Source organism: Vulpes vulpes, chromosome 14, assembly GCF_048418805.1.
Source record: "Vulpes vulpes isolate BD-2025 chromosome 14, VulVul3, whole genome shotgun sequence".
Classification (NCBI taxonomy): Eukaryota; Metazoa; Chordata; class Mammalia; order Carnivora; family Canidae; genus Vulpes; species Vulpes vulpes.
In genome coordinates this window covers 89,739,963-89,766,526 of record NC_132793.1, presented here as the reverse complement: position 1 = coordinate 89,766,526, position 26,564 = coordinate 89,739,963, and the positions used below count along the sequence as shown (strand labels likewise).

Here is a 26,564-nt window from a genome sequence, read left to right as displayed (position 1 = left end):
GCAGTCCTCGAGTGTAAATAAACTTGTTTACCAAGATCAGAATGGTGATGTTAATGAAGTCTTATTGGTGCCACCACAATGACAAGTAATTTGTGCCCAGTTGAACTCAGGAGAGTGGAGGAAATAACCAGAGAAATTGTATTTCTGTTCTAAAGTTTTCATATAGATGTCCTGGGCCAAAGTTAGTACAGTCAATATTCTCCTTTGCTTGTGATTGTGTGTCCCTAGTAGAGAAAAACCTTGTTACCATGTCTAATGTGGTAAACAAAATTATACCGTACGTAATGAGAAGAAAAGTGAAATAAGAAGCATTGATGAATGCACCAACGGGTGTAACCTTGGTGGCCAGTGTGTGGTTTTTATGAAATGAATGCATGAATACGAGGGCCCTAATTATTGCTTTCAATCGACAAAGTATGGTGAACATAGAGAAGGTTGCAGTACAACGCTGGCTGTGTTTCAAAGCAGCTTTAGACATAAATACAGAAATTCTTGTGCGCATGGCATTACATTAAAAAATCATTTTAAAAAGCATGGCAGTTTTTAATGCTTTCTTGGGTAGATTGGGTGGATGACTAATTTTGTTTTTGTTGTTCTGTAGCAGGGATCCACAGACTCCAGCCCGTGAGCCAGATCTGGCCCACTGCCTGCTTTTGTAAATAAAGGTTTATTGGGAAAAAGCTACATTCATTTGTTTACATACTGCCTGTTCACTGCTTCCATGATATACCTGCAGGGTTGAGTAGTTACAGTGGAGATCATCAAGCCCATAAGGCCTAAAATATTTGCAATTTGACCCTTTTTTTAAAGATTATATTTATTTATTTCAGAGAGAAGAGCATACAAGCTGGCAGAGGGATAGGGAGAGGGAGAAGCAGACTTCCACTGAGTGAGGAGCCAGATGTGGGGCTTGATCGCAGGACCCTGAGATCATGACTTGAGTCAAAGGCAGGCTAACCGACTAAGCCACCCAGGTACCCCCTATTTGGCCCTATTTGGCCCTTTATAGAAAAAGTCACTGACCCCCTGTTCCGTTGGAAACAACTATTTCAGAGAAGATTCACAGACTATTGGTGAGGTGATGGCCAGATGGTGTGGTGAAAGAAAAAAAATCACATATTCCCAAATAAGGAGAAGGTAGAAACAGAGTATACACAGGAGAAATAGGGGGCCTTCGAGGAGGAGGTGGGTCCCAATGTGAACAGGCAAAGAGAAGGTGCTGTGTGTTGTGATTCTATTCTTTAATGAGCAGTCTATGCAGAGTATAAATCTAAATGGAACTGCTTGGGTACAAAAAGAAATTACCATGTAGGTTTTTATAGAGGTATTAAACATTTTATCAACTCATGGGATCTCTGACTCACAAATAAATGGCCTCAGAATCAGAACTTCAGTAGAGGGAAACATCTCTTTGGAGACATCAACATGGGAGGGAAGGATCCTAACTTCCCCCTTGCCAACTGGTGGGGAGGGGGTGGTGGTGGTGGTATTTAAAGCAGTTGGCTTCTCTCACTTTTAAGGCTTTGTGTGAAGGCCATCACCCAGGCTTGTACTGTTGCTGCCACTGCTGAGAAAAGAAACATGGAACATCTTTCTCAGGCCGGAGGCATCGATTGCTCAATAGGGTTCATTAGATGAGGCCAGTACCTACCTGTTTAACAATTCTGTGTTTGGATTCAGTGGCCCAGTGGGTCATAAAGCAGGTGCTGGCTATGGATTTTATGGGTGATGGGGATCTTTGAATCCTAGAGGTGGAGGTGTGGGATCTCTCAGGGTAGACACTCCATAATGTGACAATTAATACAGTAAGAACATGTTAGCCCGGATAGCCCAATGTCTGGGCCATCTTAGACGAAAGGTGACTTCTGCTTCAAAAAGTCCTAGTAAAACTTTTACTGCTGCTCTGCACGCCTTTCCTGCTCTTTCACCGCGAGAGAGGCCTGTGCTCACCGTCTGGCAATAACAGCACCATGTGTTCAGCAGCAACTCCACGATAGAAATAGTGGCTAACCCCTGTCCAGGCACTGCCGGAGAGCTTCCACGGACTCCCTTCTTCCTTTAGTGCACACAACCCAGTGAGGAGGCACTAGTAAGACACTTTACAGACAAGTAAACTGAAGCACAGAGAGGTGAGGGAACTTGCCCAGGACCACACAGCTAGAAAGTAGGGGAGCCAGGCAGCATGAGACAGGCTTTAAAAGAAACATTTAAAACAGACCTCAGGTACATAGAATTGGGTTCATTACAATCTTGGTATGACACACTCTTTCATGCACCCGTCCTCTTTTCCTTATTTAGTTAATAAAATTACAAATCATTTAAAATGTGTGCGTGCACACACACACACACACACACACACATCTATGTAGTGTCTTAGTTTGGGCTCCCCCAGAAACAGCCCCTGAGACTGGGATTTGAGTGTGGGTGGTTTGTTTGGAAGGTACAGGGAAATCAGCAAGAGGTGGGAAAAGTTAGGAAAAAGAAAAGCACATTCTCTCTTTTTTTTTTTTAGTTTTTATTTAACTTTTTATTAGCATACAATATAACATTGGTTTCAGGTGTACAATATAATGATTCGACACTAACATACAACACCTGGTGCTCATCACAAGTGCCCTCCTGAATCCCCACCACCTATTTCACTTAGCACCCCCTCCCCTGACCATCCATTTGTTCTCTATAGTTGAGCCTGTTCTTGGTTTGCCCCTCTCTCTCTCTTTTTCCTTTTCCCCCCACTTGCTCATTTGTTTTGTTTCTTAAATTCCACATATGAGTGAAATCATATGGTATTTTTCTTCCTCTGACTGACTTATTTCACCTAGCATAATACTCTCCAGCTCCATCCATCTTGTTGCAAGTTCGATATATATCTATCTCACATCTTTATCCATTCATCAATGGACACTTGGGCTGCTTCCATAATTTGGCTATTGTAGATAATGCTGCTATAAACATTGGGGTGCATGTATCCCTTTCACTTGTTTTTATATTCTTTGAGTAAATACCCAGTAACATGATTGCTGGATGATAGTTCTATTTTTAACTTTTTGAGACACCTCCACACTGTTTTCCAGAGTGGCCGCACCAGTTTACATTCCCACCAACAGTGCAAGAGGGTTCAAAGGAGTATGTCCTTAAGCAGTAGCCACAAAGGACAACTGAAGCTCATTCCCTGTGGGCAAACTGAGAAACACATGAGCCCCAGGAGTGAGGGAGTAGGGGTACTGACACACCAACTTCAGTCAGTCAGTGGTTGGTAAACGCTGGCAAGAGGGGGAAAAGCCTTTGAGGCAAGAAGCATACAGTCTTGGTGGTTCCCATCTGGGGCACATGAAAAATTAGGATACAAAGCCATGTTTCTCAATCTTAAAAAAAAAAGTCACAAAACACATTGCTACCCTTAAGGAGAATTTTAAAGCCATTTTCCCTGGGACACGTGGGTGGCTCAGTGGTTGAGCATCTGCCTTTGGCTCAGGTTGTGATCACGGGGTCCTGGGATTAAGTCCCACATCAGGGTCTTCACAGGGAGCCTGCTTCTCCATCTGCCTATGTCTGCTTGTCTCTCTCTCTGTGTGTCTCTCATGAAAAAATAAATTGTAAAAAAAAATTTCCTAATTGCCCCCACCTCCATGAAATTTTAATACCACAGATGTATTGCAAATATGTTTATGTACTATGGCCCTGTAGGCGAGGGGTTACCATTAAACCATTATAAAATGTGTAAGAATTTTTGCCTCCTTATTAGAGTTCTCCAGAACTTATAGGATGTATGTGTATGCATGACTTGATTCTTACACATATTTATCTATACTCATATGTATGTTTATGAATATATTTCAGTATATTCGTATTTTTTAAACATATATAAAATAAGAGGCTCATGTGATTATGGAGACTGACAAGTCTCAGGACCTGCAGTTGGTAAACTGGAGACCCAGGAGAGCCAGTGGTGTAAGTTCTAGTCCAAAGGCCAGCAGGCTCAAGACCCAGTAAGAACTGATGTTTCAGTTTGAGTCTGAAGCAAGGAAAGAACCACATTCCCAGCTCTGGATAGTCAGCCAGGAGGAATTCCCTCTTGCTCCTGGAGGGTAAGCCTTTTTGTTCTATTGGAGTCTTTAACTGATTCCCCACTTTAGGGATGACAATCTGCTTTACTATCTTACCAATTCAAATGTTCATCTTACCCAGAAACACCTTTGAGGACCCAGAATAATGCTTTGCCCAATGTCTGGGTGCTCCAAGGCCCAATCAGATTGAACCTTAACATTAACCATCATGCTCCCCATGCACCCCCATACCACATGATTCACAGCTGGGGGAGATACTGCTTCTGTTGAGGACACATGGTCCAAGTGACCAGGGCAGGCCGTGGACTGCAGACCACATCTGGTCTTTTTGTATATCAGGCCCATAGCACCCAGCTCTTGTAGCTCTGTCTCTGCTCATTGAGGTGGCTGACCATTGGTGCTGAGGCAGGAAATCCACAGGAACAGAGAGAGGAGCACACCACCTCATTTCATTTTTCTGGGCTGAGGGGTCATGGGAGAAGAGAAAAAGCGATGGGAATGGTTGGAAGCAAATGATGAGCTTTCAGAATCTACCACAGCAGAAATGAAGCTCTGGTTTTCATTATTTTCCAGAATCTCTATGCAGTTTCAATTTCCCCAAAAAGAGCCCCGGCACAAAACAATTAGGCCCTGCCGTGGTATTTCAGTGCGGTTGAAATCAGCTCCTAGAGAGGATGTGAACATCCCTGTTGGTGCCTGAGCCCCACCTCAATCTCAATGAGAAGCTAAGTTCTCATGTTCCTGAGTTGAAAAGCAGTCGAACAGATGGCGCCTGACACCTTTCTCAGGAATCCTGGAAACCCACCAGTCTATCCACTGAGGTATGAAAAAGAGAAAAAGGGACCCAAAAAATGTGCAGAGAGAAAAATGACTGGAGTGGATGAGTCTAAGAGACGACCATGCTGCCTGGCATGTTGGAGGGACATTCTCTGCCATAAGCCAGGATTTTAGGAGCTGAGGTCGGGGTGGGGGTGGAAGGGGAACCTGTTCTCTCTCTCCAAGGTGGGACATATGACCACAGCCAGGGCTGAGGTCAAACAGCATTCTGACCAAGCTTGTTTGTAGGGGATACTCCTTCCTCCAAAGATTCTAAAGATGAGTTAGAATGAACTATTCCAAATTTGTGTGCTTGCCTTAACAGAATATCTTCCAAGTTCTAAGTGGAAGCTTAGCTTCTGAAAACAGGACCATCGAAAATGTGAAGAGAAGAAAAGAGAAAGCCATGCAATATGGCGCACCCACTTTTCCCACGGCATACTACAAACATATATCTGGACTTTAACACTGAAGAGCTAGCAAGGAAGTTTCTTTCTGCTGTTTCCCTGATAGGATAAGAAAAATAAATCTAAGCAAAGAATGTCTTTTGGCAGGGGGGTACAGGGGTGGGAGTGGGGATGGGGGTCAGGGGGAGGGTGGAAGTTGAGAGGAATAATAGCAACTCTAAGTCATACCTTGGTGAGGTGTATATACTCACTTTTCTGCCAAATGGTTTCAGATTTTTTTAGATAAATGGGGGCAACGACTGTGGGATATAATCCAAGACAGTATACCACATTCTTTCCCCTTTTATTGAACTCGAGATATAATATCTATATTACCTTTGTCTGGATAGAAACTCATTGTTCAGCCTCAGTGGCAATTTCGTGGCTGATCACATAACGCTTAGTAGTATTTAAACCACTCTAGCAGAATTGCTCTGATTTTTCAGTTCCAACAAATTTAAGTCATTGTAGGAATCATTATAGGATGGATGCCTTGGTTGAGCATCTGCTTTTGGCTCAGGTGGTGATCCTAGGGTCCTGGGATCAAGTTCCGCAGGGAACCTGCTTCTTCTCCCTCTGCCTAGGTCTCTGCCTCTCTCTCTGTGTGTCTCATGAATAATTAAATCTTAAAAAAATAAATAATTGTAGGAAATCAAATATAGAGGAGAGTCCTAGAATATGGAACCTATCATTGTTTTAGGGAGAGAATCTAAAAGAGTATGAAGCCAAATCAGTCCTTTCGCCTTATAGAAGTGGAAACTGTCTCCAGAGAGGTCAGACAATTCACTGAAGGTTAGCAGCTGGCTGGTGACATACTGATGGGGAGAACCCACATTTCCTACCTCAGGGCCAGCCTGCTTATCCCCTGTAACACAAAAGGAGAAAACTACCCACAGGTTCACTGAAAAGCCCACTCAGTGGGACCTGAGACCACAGATTGGCATTCTAGGAAGTGTAAGATGGAAAGTATGTTCACACCATGAGAAGAGGAAACAGAATAGAAATGGTGCATATGGGGTTAGCTTCCCTCTGCCTCATAAAGAACTGTTCAATGGGGTCATGGGAAGGATCCTGGGTGATCTCCATGCCACAACCCTCCAAAGAACACAATCAAATCCAGCATGCCTGTTTGCAGATGCCTGAAGATCCAGAGTAAAGTTTTTACTCTGACATGTGCTTCATGTTACAATGAAAAAGGGGCTTTCTACATACACAGAAGTGACATAGCTTGTCCCCAATAAAGTCCAACTGCAGAACTGCGAACATGGTGGAAAGTAAGGTTACTTGACTGGCCAAGATCACCTGTAGCAAAGGGAAGCATGGGAGTTGGCAGGACTGAGGATGCTGGCTACAGGAGTGGGTTTTGACAGGATCTTAGGACCCCTGGGTAGTCAGAAACCAAATTCAAAAAGGAATGCATCAGATCTTTTGGAATATAAAAAAAGAAATGTTTGACTTTTTGTTATGTTTATGCTAAAAATAAGAAATAGGGGTGCCTCAGTGGTTTGACTGGTTTAGCATCTGACTCTTGGTTTTGCCTTGGGTCATTGGAGTGGTGAGATCGAACCCCTAGTTGGGCTCTGTACTGAGTGTGGAGCCTGCTTGGGATTCTCTCTCCCTCCCTTTGCCCTCCCCACTGATTAATAAATAAATCCCTAAAACAAAATAAGGAATAAATTAACTTTTATGAGTACCTAATATGTGGACAGCACTACTGCTCTCTCTTGGCCAAACATTCTGAGTGTGTAAGGTACCAGGAGACCTGGGGGGTGAGAGGGAAGCCTATCATAACAGACTATATTCCAAGAACCAGATTAAGTGGCATGACACATGACAGCACCTAGTTGTAAGTAAATTAACTCTGACAACAATGACAACTGTGTATTCTGGATGTGCTAATATAAACCATTTGGACTAATGCTCCTTACTGTCATTTTCACATCTAAAAATGCTAGATAAAAATAGGTTTTTAAAAAATTTTCTTAAAATATCAAGGATTTGGCAGCAAAATTAGGAATTATAAGGTAATTAAAAATTGATGGAAAAGTGGGAAGCCTGAAAATCCCTTTGTTCCTAGGGAGTTTGCTGATCTAGGCACATAAGATGCATTAGATTTTAGTCTCTTGGGGCATGAGGAACAGAAATCAAGGCACTACAGACCCCTCCCCCAAGTAAACTGAGACCCCAAAGGGTTGCTCTCTCAAGTTATGAGTGATCCCGAGAGAATCACTCTTGTGTGGATTTGCAGCCCAAGGTAACATCACTGGGGAGGTCTAAAATCCTGATAGCTGTGAATTTCATTTGAAAGAAACTCACACTATAATGTTTTGAGGTACTCAGCAGAAACAAATGCAAATCTGCTTCTAAGGAAAGCCCCTTTCATCTAGATTTCAAATTCTTCCTACAGATAATTTTTAATGACTGTCAAAAAGCAGCACCCAACTAAAAATAATCAAGCACGTAGGAAAATAGGCACTGTAAATGAGAACAATCAGAAGCAACATAAAATAGAAACATCCAAAGTCTTCATGTATTGGCATTGTCAAACACAGATCATAAAGCAAGTATCCTTACTATATTTAAAGATTAAAGACAAATATTTCATATATATACATATATACATACACTTATGGAACAAGAAACTATAAAAAGTGACAGAAAATTTTTAAAAGAACCAAATAAAGTTTTTACAAATGAAAAGTACAAGAGTTGAAATGAAGAACTCAGTGATACATATAAAAACAGAGTAGACATAGCCAAGGAAATAATTAAATGGAAGAGATGTTTGGGAACATTTTCCAAAATATAGCACAAAGACACAAAAAGATGGGATATACAGAATAGAGGCTACAAGATATGGAAGGTAAACTGAAAAGCTCTAATATCTCATTAAGCAGAGTCCCTAAGGGAGAGAATAGAGATGGGGATGCAAAAGTATTTGACCACAGAATGGCTGAGATTCCATAATGAATTCAACAATGAATTTCAAGTAGTATAAATAAAAGAAATACAAGCCTAAATACATACTAGACAGCAACACAGGAAAAATAAATAAGTCATAAAAAGTAACTAGAGTAAAAAGATATGCTATGAGTCACAGACTCATAGCTGGCTTATCAACTGTGACAGTGGACATCATAAGACAGTTGAATGACACCGAGGGCCCCTGGGCTTAGTCCATTAAGCATCCAACTCTTGGTTTCAGCTCAGGTCATGATCTTGGGGTCATGAGATTGAGCCCCAAGTCAGGCTCCATGCTCAGCAGGGAGTCTTCTTGATATTCTGTCCCTCTCCCTTTGCCCCTCCCCTACTCTCTTTAAAAAAAGAGATAGTTGAATGACACTCGTAATTGGAGAAACAAAAATGGCTGCCAACCTAGGATTCTATACTCAGAGATGATATCTTTCAAGGGCCAAATAAATATACTTTCACAAACAAATGCTGTTGACTTTACCATCAATGATGGTATCGCTATTGTTAAAAGAAATTTTAAAGACAGAAAAAGGAGTGCCTAGGTGGTGCAGTTGGTTAAGCATCTGGCTCTTGGATTTAGCTAAGGTCATGGTCTCAGGGTCTTGAGATCCAGCCCCAATTTGGGCTCCGTGCTCAGTGGGGAGTCTGCTTGAGATTCTCTCTCCCCCTCTCCTCCTTTGAGCTCTCTCTCTCTAAAAATAAATGAATCTTTAAAAAAAGAACCTTCAAAGACAGAAAGAAATTGACCCAAAAAGAAGACAAAGAAGGAACAAAGAGCCAAGGAAGCAGGAAATTTGTAGCTAGTTCTAAACAAACATTGACTATGTAAAATAATAATAATAATAGTGTCTTGTAAGGTTCAAAAAAGGAAAGAGGTTAGAAGAAAACTGTAGTTGCAACAGCTTTTTTACTCTGAATCCCTACATGATAACCAACAACTTTATAACCAAACTAATGACGAGATATCCCTCTAAACCTCTAAAATACAGGTGAGTATAGACAAAATATCAATGACTGTAAGATCTTTATGTTGGGGCAGCCCTGGTGGCTCAGCGGGTTTAGCGCCGCCTCCAGCCTGGGGCATGATCCCGGAGACCCGGGATCGAGTCCCACATCAGGCTCCCTACATTAGAGCCTGCTTCTCTCCCTCTGCCTGTGTCTTTGCCTCTCTCTCTCTCTCTGTGTGTGTCTCTATGAATAAATAAATAAAATGTTTTTTTTTTTTTTTAAAGATCTTTATGTTGGAGTCTGGGAAGAAGAAAAAAAGAAATAACAGAATGACATTTCATACGCCTGAGAATAACAGAACCCCAAAAGGAATTTACCTGGCACCCAGAAAGTCAATTGAGGATAGCAGTTGAAAGTGGGAGGGGCCGTTACTGGGCGAGTACAAAAGTGATGAATTCTTAAAACTGGCCCTCTAAGGGTTTTCTTCTAGGACATGACCCCCATACCAGGGGAAAGTGCTCAAAGAGGAATTTAAATTGAGCCAGATAAGGGCACAATAGATGAAGAAAAGAGAAGGTCTAGACTGGAGATGAGAGAGAGGACCTGAGACAGGAAATCTCAGAACATAAGCTATCTAATGTTTGACATCACATAAAACAACAGAAGAGGGCAGTTTATGAGGTTAACAGTATTTCCCAAACCCCATGTCTCAGCTAGGGCTGCCATAACAAAATTCCATAAACTAGATGGCTTAAACCCAACAGAAATTTATTTCTCCCAGTTCTAGAGAGCAGGATACCAGCAGACTGCTGACTTCTTCCTATGTCCTCATACAGCAGAAGGGGTGAGGGAGGTCTCTGGGGTGTCTTTTATAAAACCACTAATCCCATCTGTGGAGGCAGAACCCTAATGACCTAATCTACCAAAGCCCTCACCACATTAGAGGTTAGGGTTTCAACCCGTAAATTTTGGGAGGACACAAACATTCAATCTATAGCACCCTGCTTCATTTTAAAGTCATAAAAAATGAATTTCACCTAAAACTTAGCAGTAGCAAAGCCATTAAAGTCAAATCTTTACAAAATTAGGATTTACAACAAAATAAGGAACAAAATATTAAAAATATGCAAAAAAGGTATGCCCACAAGATAAAAGTGTAATCTCCTATTTCAAAACAAGCTACACTTTTTAAGAAAATGATAAAAGATATGGAAATACATCAAGAATTAGAAAAACTTTAGGAATGAGGTGATATAAATAATTAAATAATTCGAAGCAAAAGAAAAATGTCATTTCAGAAGTGAAGAGTAAACCAGAGAGAATAAATAATAGAAGTTGAAAAAAGAAAAAGTTTTCAAATAAAAGAGAAAGAAAAAGGATAAAAAGTATTGGGAGAAAGTAACAAAAGTTAAAGATAGCAAAGACAACAAAATTATATGGCTAATACAAGACCTTTAGAAGAAAGACAAGCGAAAGAAAGAAAGAAAGAAAGAAAGAAAGAAAGAAAGAAAGAAAAGAAAGAAAGAAAATAAAAAAATAAAAAATAAAAAAAAGCCAAGCAAGGCAGAGAACAAATACTAATGAGTATAATCCAAGAAAACTTGCCTAAAATAAGAGGGGGGAAAAGGATTTGAAATTACACATCGAAAGAGGACATCATGTACCTATGAATATCTCCCCAAAGTTACTAATACTTAGAGATATTCTACCATAATTACTGGACTTTAAAGAAAAATATTTAAATTATTTGAGCATCCAAAAAAAAAAAAAAAAAAGAAGAAGAAGAAGAATAGAACTCCTGAGAAAAGAATCCTAGATCTGACTTTTTGACTGCAGTAATTATGCCAGAAAAAAAAAAAAAAAATCTAGTCATGTGTTTAACAAATCACGCCCCAGGATTTGAACTTCAAGTATTAAAACAAACTGTTAATATTCTAGATCTTAGGGAATATTGTTCCCAGGAGCCCCTTGTAAGAAACATACTAGATAGAGAGTAAGCTTCAGACAAGCAAATGACCCTCCTTCATGTGAGGGCAGATGGTGAGGATTAAGTTTATAGTAACGTGTACAACTAAGACTGAATGATGACTTAAAGTGGGTGAGCATAGACTGTAATGGCCATATGCTCTGACAACTTATAGTACATTTACTAGAAAACGGGGAGAAGATGAGGAGAGCATGCACATAAAGAGTTATTTTAATGTTTTAAATAATCATATTGATAGTACATTAGAATTTTGGGGTTATGTCAGTATTCTTATTCCAAGCCTTTTGTGTGTGTAATGTGGGATAAGACAAATTACTAATTATGGTCAGTTCTGATTACATGATCCTTGTATTCTTGAGAACCAGCATTCATGGTGCAGAAGAAAGGAGTTACAAGTGTAACATAGAAAAAGTCAAATGAAATCTGGGTAGTTTTTAATTTTGATTGGAAGAACCAGTATTGACTCGTGAGATGTTTGATCTTTAAATATGTATTTGTTAAATGGGTTATAGGAAAATGATGAAAATTGTAAAATGAATGATACACATCAGAATTACATAAATTCAATTGTGTGTGTGTGTGTGTGCATGTGTGTGCACGTATGCCTGGATGGCATTCAACTCTACTAAAAAGAAAGCAATGACTAACCTGCCACAGGAGCAATGATTATTCTTCCAAGTGTTGAGACAGGTGGTCCTGAAGCACTTATTTCTCCTAAAAGGAACCAAGACTTCTCAGAGGATTGGCTGAATCAGGTTTGGGGCAGGAAATACAGAAGGTGAGGCGGAAACATCTTGTCATATCGTATAGCAAGGACGCTATTAAGGACTTCCAAGGTCGTGGCAAAAGGATCCAGAAACCAACCTGAACTCAGACTCCCATTGGGACAATTTGAGTTGCAGTAAAAATAATGTTTAAATGCATGAGTTTATAATAATACTGGAAAAAATTGGTCACCCTCAGAGGATGATAGGGAACTTAACTTGAAAACTACCAAGTAAAGGAAGACTTTAGCACTTATTCTGTCTTTCTATATAACCTGTACTGCTGGGTGACCAGATGGTAGATGGAGAAGTGTCTTCTTATTACAACTATTGAATAACAACAACAACAGAGATAGAATATCACCACTTTGCAGCCCCTGATGAATTAACAGATTTAGGCATTAAGGATCAATGACTGTTAACATAAAAAAACATGACAACTGGATATTACGTACCTCCTATGGTCTTGCCAAGGGGATTGAATCCAAATGTGATCCAGCTTCTGGATCCAGCTGCCCAATTTTCTGGAAATTGAGAGGTCCTGAGACACACATGCTATCATGATGATATGATTTTTAAAGTCCAGGCTGTGGGAAACGAAACCACTCATCATACTGCCCAGGTTCGTTGAGGCATAAACTGTAAGGAAAAGAAAAGGCTGGAAAGAAAGCTTATAGATGAAAAGATTGAAAAGAAATATAAAATAAAAGAGTTTTGATGGGCAATACAATGGTATAGTGTATAGGGTTGCACATTTGGTTGATAAAACTAGTTTTCAAAGAAATTCAAGAAAATGATAAGTGTAGAAACCAAAGTAGTGGTTACTTAAAGGGTGACGAGGGGGGTTGTAATTGGGAAGGGGGATATAAAGGTGCTTCTGGGGTGGCCAGCAAAATTTCATTTCTGACCTGAATGGTGTTTTAATATTTCATTAAGCTATGCATTTGCTTCCTGTGGCTTTCTGCGTTCTGGGTTTTATTTTGCAATAAAGAGTGTTTTAAAACAGATTGAGACCTTATAACAATGTTATATAAGGTTGGGAGGGAGCATATGGAGTTTAAGGTCTTTATATTGTCTGGGAACAAGGTAAAGACGCTGATTAACTTTAGACTTTAATACTCATGTTGTGGTTTCTAGAATAACGGTGAAAAGAATAGACATAGAATGTAGAACTCTCAATGCAGTAGAATAAGAAACTGGAATGATAAAAATAACCCAAGAGGAGGCAGTAAAGGGAAGAAGAAGCAGCATGGAACAGGTGTGACATGGGTTGATCTGTATCCCCCAAAAAGATACGTTGAAGTTCTAAACCCTGTACCCATGCATGTGACCTTATTTGGAAATAAGGTCTTTGCAGATGTCATTGGGTTAAGATGGTGTCATGCTGAAGTAGGATGGAACCTAAACCAATATGGCTCTGTCCCTATTAAATGAGAAAAGACCCAGACCTGGAGGGAACAGCCCTCCAGGGCTTCTTCTTCCCTAGAAAACGGGGAGAAGATGAGGAGAGCATGCACATAAAGAGTTATTTTAATGTTTTAAATAATCATATTGATGGTACATTAGAATTTTGGGGTTATGTCAGTATTCTTATTCCAAGCCTTTTGTGTGTGTAATGTGGGATAAGACAAATTACTAATTATGGTCAGTTCTGATTACATGATCCTTGTATTCTTGAGAACCAGCATTCATGGTGCAGAAGAAAGGAGTTACAAGTGTAACATAGAAAAAGTCAAATGAAATCTGGGCAGTTTTTAATTTTGATGGCAAAGGTGGAGATTGGAGCCATGCAGCTGCAAGCCAAAAGACCCTGGGCATTCCAGGGATCAGCGGCTGCCACCAGAAGTTAGGAAGAGGCAAAGAAGGTTCCACGCAGTCTCAGAGGGAACGTGGTCCTGCTGTCTTCTGGCCTCCAGGACTTTGAGAAAATAGGTTTCTGTTGTTTTAAGCCATCCAGTTTGTGGTACTTTGTTATAAGCACCATGATAGTTACTTTTATGTATCAGTTTGACAGGGGCAGGGGGTGCCCAGATATTCAGTCAGTTACTTGGAATGTTTGCATGGGGTGTTTCTGGGTGAGATTAACATGTGAGTTGGTATACGGGTAGAGCAGATTGTCCTTCCCAATGTGGGTGGGCATCACCCAATCTATTAATGATGTGGATGGAAGAAAACTCTGGGTAAGGAAGAATTGTTTCTCTCTGCCTCCCTTTGAGCTGGCACATCAATTTTCCATGGCCTTCATGCTTGGAATCAGACTGGAACTTACACCATCAACTCTCCTGGGTCTCCAGCCTGCTGACTATACATCTTGGCCTTCTCGGTCTCCATAATTGCATGAGCCAGTTCCTTATAGTAAATATAAATATATACATATCCTTTTGGTTCTTTTAAAAATAAAATACAACCCAGACTAATATTGGTAGCCCTAGAAAACCAATATAAGGTAGAGTCATTGGAAAGCACAAAATAAGATGCCAAACTTAACACAAATACATCATAAAATATAAATGAGTAAAAGCTTCCATGAACCAACAAAGATAGTCAGACTTTTTTTTCATTTCAACTATATGCTGTTTTCAAAAAAAAACCTCTAAAACAAAAGGCCACCAAAAATTAAAATGAAAAGGTTGGAGAAATAACCAAAGGAAGCTGATGTGGCTATATTAATGGCAGATAATATACTATTTAAGGGCTATCGTCTTCCCAGAGATAAGATGATCACTTCACAGTGATAAAAAAATTGGATTCACCAGAAAGATACAATTTTTAAAGGTATATCCAATTAGTGTTATAGCCTCAAGATATAAAAGTAAAATTGGACACATTTTACAGAGAAGGAGACAAAGCTTCCATCACTGTGGGAAACTTTTAGCAAGAGGGATAAGCGGCTTAAAAATACTTCCAGAGGGGTGCCTGGGTGGCTTAGTCAGTTAGGTGTCTGCCTTTGGCTCGTGTCATGGTCCCAGGGTCCTGTGATCAAGCCCCACATTTTACTCCCTGCTCTGCAGGGAGTCTGTTTCTCCCTCTTCCTCTGTGCTCTCTCTCTCTCTCTCTCTCTCTCTCTCTCTCAGATAAGTAAATAAAATCTTAAAAAAACTCTTCTGGAATATATTAAAAGGTTAGATATAGTCTATACTATAATAATGCAAGCACAAGTAAATTAAAGACATTTGTAGAACTGATTTTTTTTTCTCCTAGCCTTAGTATGAGTTCTTAGCCAAACTGCAAGATGAACACAGTGGTGAGATAATGAGATCAGAAAAGACATCATGTTATAGTTTCCAAGAATAGTCTTTTAAATAAGGGTTTATATTTACTGTCCCTAATGATGAACATCATCCTAAGTGTGCATTGCTCCCCGTGACACTTGCTAATGGTAATATGAAGTCATTATGATTTGTTTGACACTTGAAACTTACATCCACTCTTTCAGGAAATGGTGTTGGAACAACCGGGTATTCACATTAGGGGAAGGGAAAAACTCTGTGCCCTACCTCAAAAATTTAAGGCCAGAGGGATCCTAGACCTAAATGTAAATGCTAAACCTAGAAGTGTAAAACTATAAAAACATAAGAAAATATCATTCTGACCTAGAAATGGACAGATTTCTAGACACACTAGGCTATCCAATAAATAATTAATTGATAAATTGGATTTCATCAAAATTTAAGATTTTCCATCAAAAGACACCATTAAGAAAGAGAAGAGGCAAAGCACAGAGTGGGAGGAAATATTTGTACCACGTTCTAAAAAGAAATCGGATCCATAGTATATAAAGTACTCCTACAAGTCAATAAGAAAAAGACAACCAAGTTTTAAGAAATGGATGCAATAAGTGAATAAGCACTTTGCAAAAGAAGATATCTAAAGGACCAATAAATATGCATGCCATTTCTACTCATCAAGGAAATGCAAGTTAAAACCACAATGTGATATCAATAGACAGCAGTAAGAGTGGTTAAAATTTAAAAGACCAAGGTCAAGTGTTAGCAGGGATTAAAACAACTGAACTCTCATCTATTTTTGGTGGGAGTATAAACAGAAAAGCTGTTTGGTGATTTCTAAAAAAATAAATATACAGCTACTCTATGAAGCTTGCACAAGAACGTTTACAGCAACTTTATTTATAATTTCTCCAAACTGGAAACAGTCCAAATGTGTGCCAGTAGGAGAATAGATTAATAAATGGTGGTTGATTCATATATTTGCACATTGGAATAATACTCCACAGCAATGACAAAGAATGAAGTATGGATATCTGCAACAACTTAGATTTATCTAAAAAACATTGAGCAAAAGAAGGTAGACACAGAAGATGTATGATTCAATTTATATAAGGTTCAGGACAGGTTAAACTAATCCATGGTGGTAAAGGTCCGAATAGGGGTTCCTACTTTCTGCAAGTTCCAGTTTCCCCTGGAAAGGGGAACACAATGGAACTTTCTGAGGCTCAAGATATGTGTTATATCTGGATCTGGGTCAGAGTTATACGAGGGGATACATAAATAAAAATTCATTGTGCTGTACACATAAGACTCGTGTGTTTTAGTGGATGTAAATCAACAAACATCTAGAACATGAAGATAAGCTTCTACAATTTTCTTAGCAATCTTTAATGAGACAGTCTAAACTTTAAAATATTTCATTAGTTGTAATGATAAAGTTTAGACACCTCTTCTAAGGTTTTTGGTGCAAAAGCCCCAAACTCATATATCATATGTGAATTTTTCTTCTTGTCATATAAAAATAGCAGAAATACATAGAAAAAGTAAAGACAAACTAAAATGCATTCATTTGTCAGCAAATACTGCTGAAAGATATAGAACATATTGCTGAAGATTTGGGACTACAAGTATTTGAAAAATATGCAATATGGATCATTGCTATATAGTTAGATGAGAGTACGGTGTTATTTTACACATATCAGTTTATGATATTTGCTAAATTTTGTTTCAATGATGAAAACATGAGGAATTTTGTTGTTTAAAAGCTGTTAAAGGAAAGATAGCAGACATATTCTCAATAGCACATGAATTTATTAAAAATGGTGTTTTGTGGAAAAACGGTAGATGTAACCACAGCAGGGATGGATGGCTGCATTGATTGCAATTTTTAATACAAGTTCCAGGGTTGGGTTTCAGAGCCAGCGCTATAAATGAAGACCATTCACTCACAGGCAAAGCACTGCATGAAAGAATTGAAAGGCAAAAGTACACAAAAATGATACAAGGTGTCATCAGTACAGTTAATTTTACGAAAACAAGAAGTTTAAAGTATAGTCAAATTTATACACCATTACAGTGCCAGGTGGTAACCTTAAGAAACAGATGTCTTTTTTGACAAAAAGAAAAATTCTCCAAATTTTCTGACCTTTTCTGGGATGACAAGTGGCTTTCTATAATATAGGCTATATAGGAGGTAAAATTGAAGAAAGAAACAGATCAGATTGGGGTAAAGATGCTCCTTGGAACAATGAATTACAATATAATTTGAAAGAAACATGCTACTTAGAGATCATTTTGAAACTGATGTTTTTAAATGTTTCCAACATGATCCAATTTTATTTTTTTTCCAGTTTTAATTTTGTTACAAAAACAGATACGTAGCTGGTTGCTGTCAGGCTAAACTCCACTAGGTACATATTTTAAGATTTAGAAACAAAGGATTTATTTTCCAGATGAAATATTTAGTTGGGTTTTGTACCCAATTATTAAAAATATAAAACTGCATTGTTTAATGGGTGTAGAGTTTCAGTTTTGCAAGATGAGCAAGGTTCTGGAGGTTGGTTGCAAAAACAGGTAAATGTACTTAAAATTACTGAATTGTATGCATAAAAATGGCTAAGATGGTGAATTTTATGTTATGTGTAGTTTATCACAATTCAAACTATAAAACTGGGACACTTTCCAATTCAGTTTCAAGAATAACTGATTAACATCAAAGGAGATAGAGAAATACTAACCACATTTCATAAAAATTTTTTGATCAGTTGATAAGTGGGATTGGAAAACGAGAGTCATGATTCACTATGACCAATGATGCCTGTCTGCTGTTTGGAACCAGGCATCTTTTAGAATTATCTGACACAGCTCAACAGTTATTAAAACCAAGTCCTCAAGTAAACTAAATTTAGAACCAGGCTTTGACATTACAATATTACAGAATGGTAAACCAATGCGGCACATAGCAAAATATTTTTAATTCATATCACTCTCTAACAATGGTAATTTATGTGCAATATTTTAGTGATAAGAGATTTTTAGTATTGTTAGTAAAATAAAAAATTAACTTAAGCCACATTTAGCTATTATTCATCCTTTTAAAAGTCTATTTTGTGATGGCTTATGGTAGGCACAGCTATTATTATTATTACAGTAGAACATGATGCACATTTGAATAAACAGTCACACTTGTATATATATAGAGAGAGGCTGCATGCTCCCAATATTTTCCTGATGAGGGTGCTCAGTTAAAACACTCTGAGCCCCTCACTTGGTCTGTCACTAACCTCCTCCTTAGTTTTCCTCCTCCACATCCCTCCAGGCGCTTGGCCAGGTGATGCTTTAAGTGAGTCAAAGGCCAAGGAATGGCTGTATCCCAGTGGCCCAGGGTATCTTAGGAAGGCCTGGAAGTTTCTCTCTTATATCAAACCAAAACCTGCCTCCTGGAGCTTCTGCTAATTGATTCTCATCCCTGATCTTAGAGTCTACAGCACATGTTGGCTCTTGCTTAGCTGGAGTGCCCTTCAACAGGCTTGTAGACCATGACCCTACCCTCAGACTGGTGTTTTTAGAGTAGATTCTCACTCATTTTTGGTTGTCCAACATCTCACCTCGTTCCTAGCAGCACTGAGTCTCTTCCAGGGTATTACCTGAGCAGCCTCTTTTTAGGAGGAGATGACTACCACCCCCAGGCTGGGCCTCTCTGTCCAGCCTCAGAGCAACTAGGGAGCATGCGTGTGAAGTTCCAGCACTTTGCATCTTGAGTAAGGGACACAAAGATGGGACAGTTGGAGCTCATATCTTTCCCCAGGGATCCTTCTTTTTTTTTAAGATTTTATTTATTTATTCATGAGAGACACACAGAAAGAGGCAGAGACATACACAAAGGGAGAAGCAGGCTCCCCACTGGGAGCCTGATGTTGGACTCCATCCCAGCATCCCGGGATCATGACCTGGGCTCAAGGCAGATGCTCAACCACTGAGCCATCCAGATCCCTACCCCCCAGAGACCCTTCTAAAGGTCTTATGTGCCTTAGCATGATATCAACAAATACAGACATATCTCTAGACTTCCTGTTCCTTTCTCAATAAACAACATCACATGTGGCTGAAATCTAGTAGTTATTCTTGAGTTTTTCTCTTTACACTCATCTAATCCATCCATACTGTCAGCTCCACCTCCAAAGAATGCCTTGGGTCTGGCCACCTCTTCCTTCCTACTGTAACAGCTCCCTCACACACATCATTGCTGAAACCCCTCCAGTAGCCTCATACCTGGGCTTCCTCCTTAGGTCTCTACAATCCATCCTCTATCCAGAAGTGAGAGTAATTCCTTCACCATGTAAAGCAGATTGCATCAACCCCATGTTCAAATCCCTCCAGGAGCTCACCATTTCACTCAACAGCCCCAGTCCTACCCATGCCTGTTCCACCAGCAGTAACCACACCAGCCTCCACTCCATTGCTGGGAGTGCTCTTCCCCCATATTTGCATGGCTCCCCACTCTCTTCATTCAGAGTTCTTCTCTGATGGCTTTGTTGGAAGAACATGCCCATCTCCCCAACTAAAATAGAATCCTTGTGCTCTCCATACCCTAGGCTTCCCTAGTGTCTTTTTCATGAACTCTCCCACCACTTTTCATTCTGGTTATTGCTTATTCCTGCAAGGAATGCCAGGTCCATGAAAGGAGCACACCATCCAAAGCACTGGAATGATGCTCAGCACATAATAGGTACTCAGTAAGTGTTTGGGGAATGAAAGAATGGATGATTCCTGCTGTCTGACTGTGTGGAGCCATTTTGGTTCCTAATTCCCAAGCCTGGGCTTTCAGCCTATGATGGGCTTCTGAGCTCAGAGAACCTCCCAGTAAATGTCCTTCATGTTTGAGCTTGCTAGAGTTCCCTTCTCACTCACTCCCATGAGCCCTAATTCATATACCTTTTAAAAGCAAATACCCTCCGGCACCTGGGTGGCTCAGTGGTTGAGCATCTGCCTTTGGCTCAGGTCGTGATCCTGGAGTCCTGGCATTGAGTCTCATATCAGGCTCCTCACAGGGAGCCTGCTTTTCCCTCTGTCTATGTCTCTGCCTCTCTCTGTAGTGTCTCTCATGAATAAATAAATAAAATCTTAAAAAGAAAAGAAAATACCCTCATTTCTTTCAGATACTCTTCATAGTGTCTCATCCTACCCTTGAGATGGAAGGTCAACAGGAATAGGGCCATGAGGGTCCGCCATGCCCTTGGCAGAGGTGTGGGAAGATCTACGGTGGGGGAGGCAGAGAGTGGGAGTCCCACTGATTTTAATTCCTGTCCCCTCCAACACAGCCACTACCTTCCTAGGCCCAGCTAGCATCACCTCTCCCCCTGAACCCCCACAAGAACTTCCTCCCCAAACTCTTCTTGTAACTCTGGCCCGCTCTGAGTCATGCTCCATACCGCAGCCAGGGACCTTCTTAAAACGTGAACCCAACATGCCACCCACCACTCAAGGGCTTCCTGGGCTTCACAGAGCTCTCTGCACAAAGTTCTGTCTGGCCCAGTGGCTTTCAGCCCCATCCCACAGCGCACACATGCAGGTCAGCTACTCTGACCTCCTCCTAATTCTCAGATTCCTGTGCTCTCTCCAGCCTCTGCCCCTTTGCACATCTTGTTCCCTCTGGCCCACCTTCTTTCTCAACTCAGATATGGGGTTCACAGAGCAGATGCTATCAGCGCCCACTGAATCCTGGGGCTTTGGTGCAGGGGTCCCTCCCTCAAGCACCAGCTTCTCTCTGCGGGTCCTCTGGCTGCAGCCAAGCATTCAGTCAGGTCTCCGGCTTCAGGTTGGAAGTGCTGGATTGGGAAGGGACGCTCACCTTTCAACCAAAGAGGGACAGAAGTTGGTGAGAAACACCCAGCTTGCCACCACCACTCAGTGGCAGGACACTTGTGGTCTACATGGTCTCCAAGAGTATCCTCAGCAACACTGAGCTCCAGTTGTCCGTGGTGATCAGAGTCCCATGATATGTCCTTTGTTGTCTTTCTTCCCTTGGGTCACTCCCTTTCTGTATTCACTCTTCAGAGGAACTGCTCAGATCCAAACCCAGTCCCAGGGGCTGCTTGGTGGTAGGGGAACCCAGGCAAAGACAGATCCCCCCATTATATGCTTTACAGCACCAGGTACTTCTCCTTAACAGCATCGTGTGTAATTTTTTAAAAAAGATTTTATTTATTCAGGAGAGACACAGAGAGGCAGAAACATAGGCAGTGCCCCTACCATGTGTAATTTGAACTAATATGCTTTATGCTTGCTCTGTTAAATGTCTGTCTTTCCAAAGGACCAAGCTTTGGAAAGACTGGCAAATCCAGTCTGTCTTGCTCCTTACAGAAGTCACAGGCCCCAGCACTCTGCCTGGCACCTGGCAAATACTCAGTAACTACTTGATAACCGAAAACACAAATTACCTGGGCATGGGATGGAAATCTGGTCTTACCCACTTCCTCTCTGTGTGACTCGGGGCAAGTGACAACAGGATCTCTGTCGGCTCCAGTTCCCTCTGCAGAAGATTAAGCTATGATGGTGGCCACTTAGGCTGCTAGAGGATAAAACAAAATCCTGTGTGAAAGAACGTAGGAGGGACCCCTGGGTGGCCCACTGGTTGAGCATCTGCCTTTGGCTCATGTCGTGATCCTGGAGTCCCAGGATCGAGTCCCGCATTGGGCTCTCCACAAGGAGCCTGCTTTTCCCTCTGCCTAAGTCTCTGCCTCTCTGTGTCTCTCATGAATAAGTAAATAAAATCTTTTTTAAAAATTAAAAAATAAAGAAAAAGAAAAGAAAGAACGAACATAGGATATAGCAAATGCTCAGTAACTGGCAACCAGTATTACCATCTGAGGTCTACAACAGACTTGCAGAGGAGAAGCACCTGACAAGCAAATGACAGTGCTCAGGGCCAAAGAATCAGTGGAGGGAGACAGCTAGAAGGGAGGACACATTCTGGATATACAAACACCTGTTCAGGTTGGTTTTTACCTGGTTTTACCTGCTCCCTGCTCATGTGGTGGGGCATGAGGTTAGAGTGGTTTTTCAGCAAATGGACACCATTGATTGACCTCAAAGGACAATTTCACTTCAAGTGCCTGCCTCTAAATGGGATCCAAAGTTTCTACCCTAGTGATGGGGACAATGCAGGATGGGGCATGTGCACCCTGGAGCCACACCCCAGGCAGAAGGTGGGCAGCTTACCCACTTCCCAGCCCTACTCTTGGGTGCCCAGCAGCACCTCCTGTCCTGAATATAGGACATGCCTCAACTGCAGATTTAAGGGCAGGAAAGCAACACTTTGGAATTTATCCAGTGAATGTCCTCAAACTTGGCTGTTTGAGAAGTGACCAAAGGTCCATGACATCTAATAATTTGCCAATTTGATTTGAATTGCATCAGATTGGTGAGAGGAACAAATATTCATGCAGTTTGGGACCAAACCTAGTCAATAGCCTGGCATCCACTGCCATTATGAGTTTGTAACTTTTTTAGTGTTTTGTGTGAGATAATTCTCATTAGGCGTTTGTAGAGATCTTTAGTTCAGTAGGACTTTATTTTATTGGTACATTAACTTATATATCAATATAACAGTACAGATATCCACTATTACATATATTTTTTAAAGATTATTATTTTTTTATTTGAGAGAGAGAGAGAGAGAGAGAGAGCACACAGAGGGAGACAGGGAGAGGGAGAGGGAGAGGGAGAGGGAGAGGGAGAGGGAGAGGGAGAGCAGCAGACTCCCCCACCGAGCAGGCAACCCCATGCAGTGCTCCATCCCAGGACCCTGGGATCATGACCTGAGCCAAAGGAAGATGCTTAACCAACTGAGCCACCCAGGTGCCCTCGCTATTACACATATCTGTATGTATTTGTATTGTCATGGCATTTTGTTATGTATTAATTATGTTTATCTTATTATACATTATATCATTAAAGCATTTTGGTATCGCAGGACCTTGAAGATTTCTAAAGATCTTCAGACACAATCCTTGACATCAAGGTTTTACTCTATCATTTACAGTCAGCTAGCTGACTTGAAAGAGGAGAATCCTAGGTCCCGTATATAACTGGAAATAGTTCTAGATGCTTCTCCCCTGTCTGACTAGTAAAGATTCTTTGCTGCAAAAACGTTCGCCATTAAGGTTTTCTCTCTAACATCTTTCTGATTGATGGTGCTACATAGTCAAGGAAGAGTGAACATCTGTTATTCTTGCCTACCTGGCATCCCTAGCCTCTTTTAATAAAAGAAACTCTGATTCTTCTTTCAGGGACCCAAGTTTTCCTAGACCTGATCAATGAGGACTGAAAAGGGTCAGTGAGAGAGCCAATCCGAGAATAAAGTCATCGTGGAGAAAATTTGAGCTGAGATATAAATAAGCCCAGTCCAGATAATATTGTGGAACCTCGGATCAAGCCAGGTCTGAAGCCTTCCTCTTTCTATTATCAGTTTCATGAGCCAATTAAAAATTTTTTAAAATTTTTTTATTTGGGAGAGAGAGAGAGAGAGCGCGTGTGCTCTCATGAGCAGGGGGAGGAGCAGGGGGAGAGGGAGAAGCAGACTCCCCACTGAACAGGGAGCCCGACTCAGGTGCTCGATCATGGGACTCTGGGATCATGACCTGAGCTGAAGACAGATGCTTAACTGAGCCACCCAGGTGCCCTTTTCATGAGCCAATTATATCTCTTCTTGCTTAACCCAGTTTGAGTTGGGTTTCTGTCTTTTGCAAAAACAGAGTCATGACCAGTACAAAGAGCCATATCTGCCCTACCTTTAGAAGGGTACCATGGGGCTTTGGGAATTTAGGCAGATGACCATCAGGAGATCTGCAGGTGACTGGTTCTTGTATTTAAAGGTATAATCAGCCCTACCTGATTGTGTTCCACAGTCACCCCAAAGACATATGAATAATAGCAATCATTCATATTATGGAGGCAGTTAAAACCTCCACTCCTATAACAACACTTCAGCTCAGCACATAGGACTATTTATGATCTCTTCTTTTCCTCCAGGCTGCCCATAATCAAAAGGACACAGGAATCAGAGTCTGGTCCTGCCACATACTGGCTGTGTAACTTTGAGTAATTTGCTTAACCTCTCTGATTCTGAATTCCCTCTACATGCAACAACTATCTACATCCTAGGTTTTCTGTAAGGATTCAGGCATGTACGTAAAAAGCCTTGAGTAATCTGTCGCCTCCAGCTGGCACTCAAACAGAGGTAGCTGATTATACTATTCCCTAGACATTTATTGATCCCCTTTTGGATGCCAGGCTCTGGGATAAAGGTTTTACAAGCATTATTTCACTTAATGCCCCTCCCCCACGGCAACCACCCTGAGAGGTATGCCCTAGCGTGCTCCCCATGGGCCACTGTCTTCAGCTCTTTGCATATGAGAAAATCATCCAATCCTCCCAATAGCTGGAGCAAGGAGATTAAGGGGCATGGCCAAGGCTGGATTACTCTTCCTCGGGCCTTGCTGGGTAGCAGGGTGCCACTGCCCCTCTAAACAGAGCAGTCCCTGAGATGATGAGACATCAAGGATTCAGTTATAACTTCCCCTCCCAAGTGCGGTAAAGTGTCCCTTGGACTCCACCTGCCTCAAAACATAGAGAGCAGAATCCAAGCAACTGAATGGAACCAAATGGAGACTTGGGAGTTTAATGGTGGGAAGCACTGCAGGAGGAGTGCAGAGTGGGGACTTACAGGACACGGCTGGATGGGGTGCTAGCCGATCTGGCAAGGGACAAGACAGTAGTCATGGCTGCCACATTCCTGATCCTGTCAAGGACCCTCTCTGGCTCCTGTAATGAAGACTTGAGCTCTGGATATCAGGGCAAACCCAGACAGCGCTTGTTCTCATTGAAGCTGGGGACCAATAAAACACTGACTGGAAAAGAAATGGTCTACAAGATTTTCTTGCTCTAATTTTCCCACAGAAATATACTATGTAGCAAAGCTTCTTGGAAACCTGGAAACCCCCCAAAATTGGAAGAAGCAGCTTTTCTCTCTTTTCTCTCTTTTACGATTTCATGAAGAGGGAGATAGAGGAAAAAAACACATTTCTTGGATATAACTTTATTCACACAAACTTTCTTTAAAAAAAAAAAAAAGGAAAAAGAAAAGGAAGAAAACCTGGCACCAGTTCATCTAAGCATGAAACTGTCACTCCATTGACTCTTTAAAAAGTTACCTGTAATTGTGTGGCCTGGAAAATTAGTTTATCTCCAGATGAGGAAACCCAAAACTGGTCTTCTGGGTGGAAATTATTGCCCCCTTCTCCCCAGGAAGCAGATGGAATGAACCCTGGGAAGGGGCAGAGCTGTTTCAGGTGGGACGCCCAGTCAAACAAAAGGGCCCCTACCTGCCAATCGCCCCAAATAGAAAGTTGAAGTTAGCAACAGCTTTTCCCCGCCCTCACCCTGCAGGCCCCTCTCCGGGGCCCTCCGTGCAGCATCAAGTACCAGCAGCAGGCTGCCCCCGCCCCGCCCCGCCGCGCCCCGCCCCGCCGCGAGGCCGTTCCAGCAGAAGCTAACGCCCCCTGCCTCCCCTGCCTCCCCTGCCTCCCCTGCCTCCCCTGCCTCCCCTGCCTCCCCTGCCTCCCCTGCCTATCTCGGGGCTCGGTCCCGCCCCTGGGGAGCACCTGCAGCCACCAGCCTCACCTCCACAGGTGGTAGCTTTCGCCTGTCTTGCTGGGGAAATGCAAATCACGCTCCTGTTTGGGTTCTTTTTAAAAGATCTTCGGAGAATGATACATCTTTACTGGAGCTTTTATTCGGAGGACTCACTGGCGAGGTAACTGGGCTCCTAATGGTGGGCCAGGCCCTGGCTTTGAAGTGTGAAGGGCCACGGTTCAAATCCCAGCTTTGTCGGTGCGACCTGAGCCCCTGGGAGCGAGGCGGAGCCCGCCGAGGGTCACCGCTGCCCGGCTACGCGCTGTGACGATCCGCACAGCGGGGCGCGCCGGGGCCAGCCCGCTCGTGCCGCGGCCGGGCCAGCCCCGCCTCCCTGCCGCGCCGCCCGCTCACCTGGGACGCCGCCGAGCGGGCGGGCGGGGGGGCGGGGCGCCGAGAAAGGAGCCCCCGGCGCTGCTCAGCCTCCTCGGGCAGCCCGCCGACCTTCCTCACGGAATTTGCATCCCGGCGGCCCCTGGAAGGGACGCCCGCACCCGCTGCTGCCGCAGCAAACGGGTCACATGAAGCCGACACGGCAAAGTCACACCCTCCACCCGAGCCCGTCTTCCGAGTTGCGGCTTCGACTGTCGCATTAAAAAAGGCGTTGTTTTCCTCCTCTCGCGCTCTGCCCCCGCCCCCGC

At 42.0% G+C, this 26,564-nt stretch overlaps 1 long non-coding RNA gene across 3 annotated transcripts; it reads right to left on the bottom strand.

The window, feature by feature from the left end:
* Nucleotides 1-2,498: 2,498 nt before the first annotated feature.
* LOC112922173 (uncharacterized) lies at nucleotides 2,499-26,564 on the bottom strand. Of its 3 annotated transcripts, XR_011997077.1 has the most exons (7): nucleotides 25,912-26,564; nucleotides 25,443-25,555; nucleotides 21,669-21,799; nucleotides 14,271-21,079; nucleotides 12,457-12,640; nucleotides 11,886-11,951; nucleotides 2,499-4,529 (listed from the first exon to the last, which is right to left on the bottom strand). It is a non-coding gene; the product is annotated as an uncharacterized lncRNA (long non-coding RNA). The 3 variants fall into 3 exon arrangements; XR_011997076.1 differs by having other exon boundaries at nucleotides 14,271-21,799; XR_011997078.1 differs by lacking the exon at nucleotides 14,271-21,079 and having other exon boundaries at nucleotides 25,912-26,562.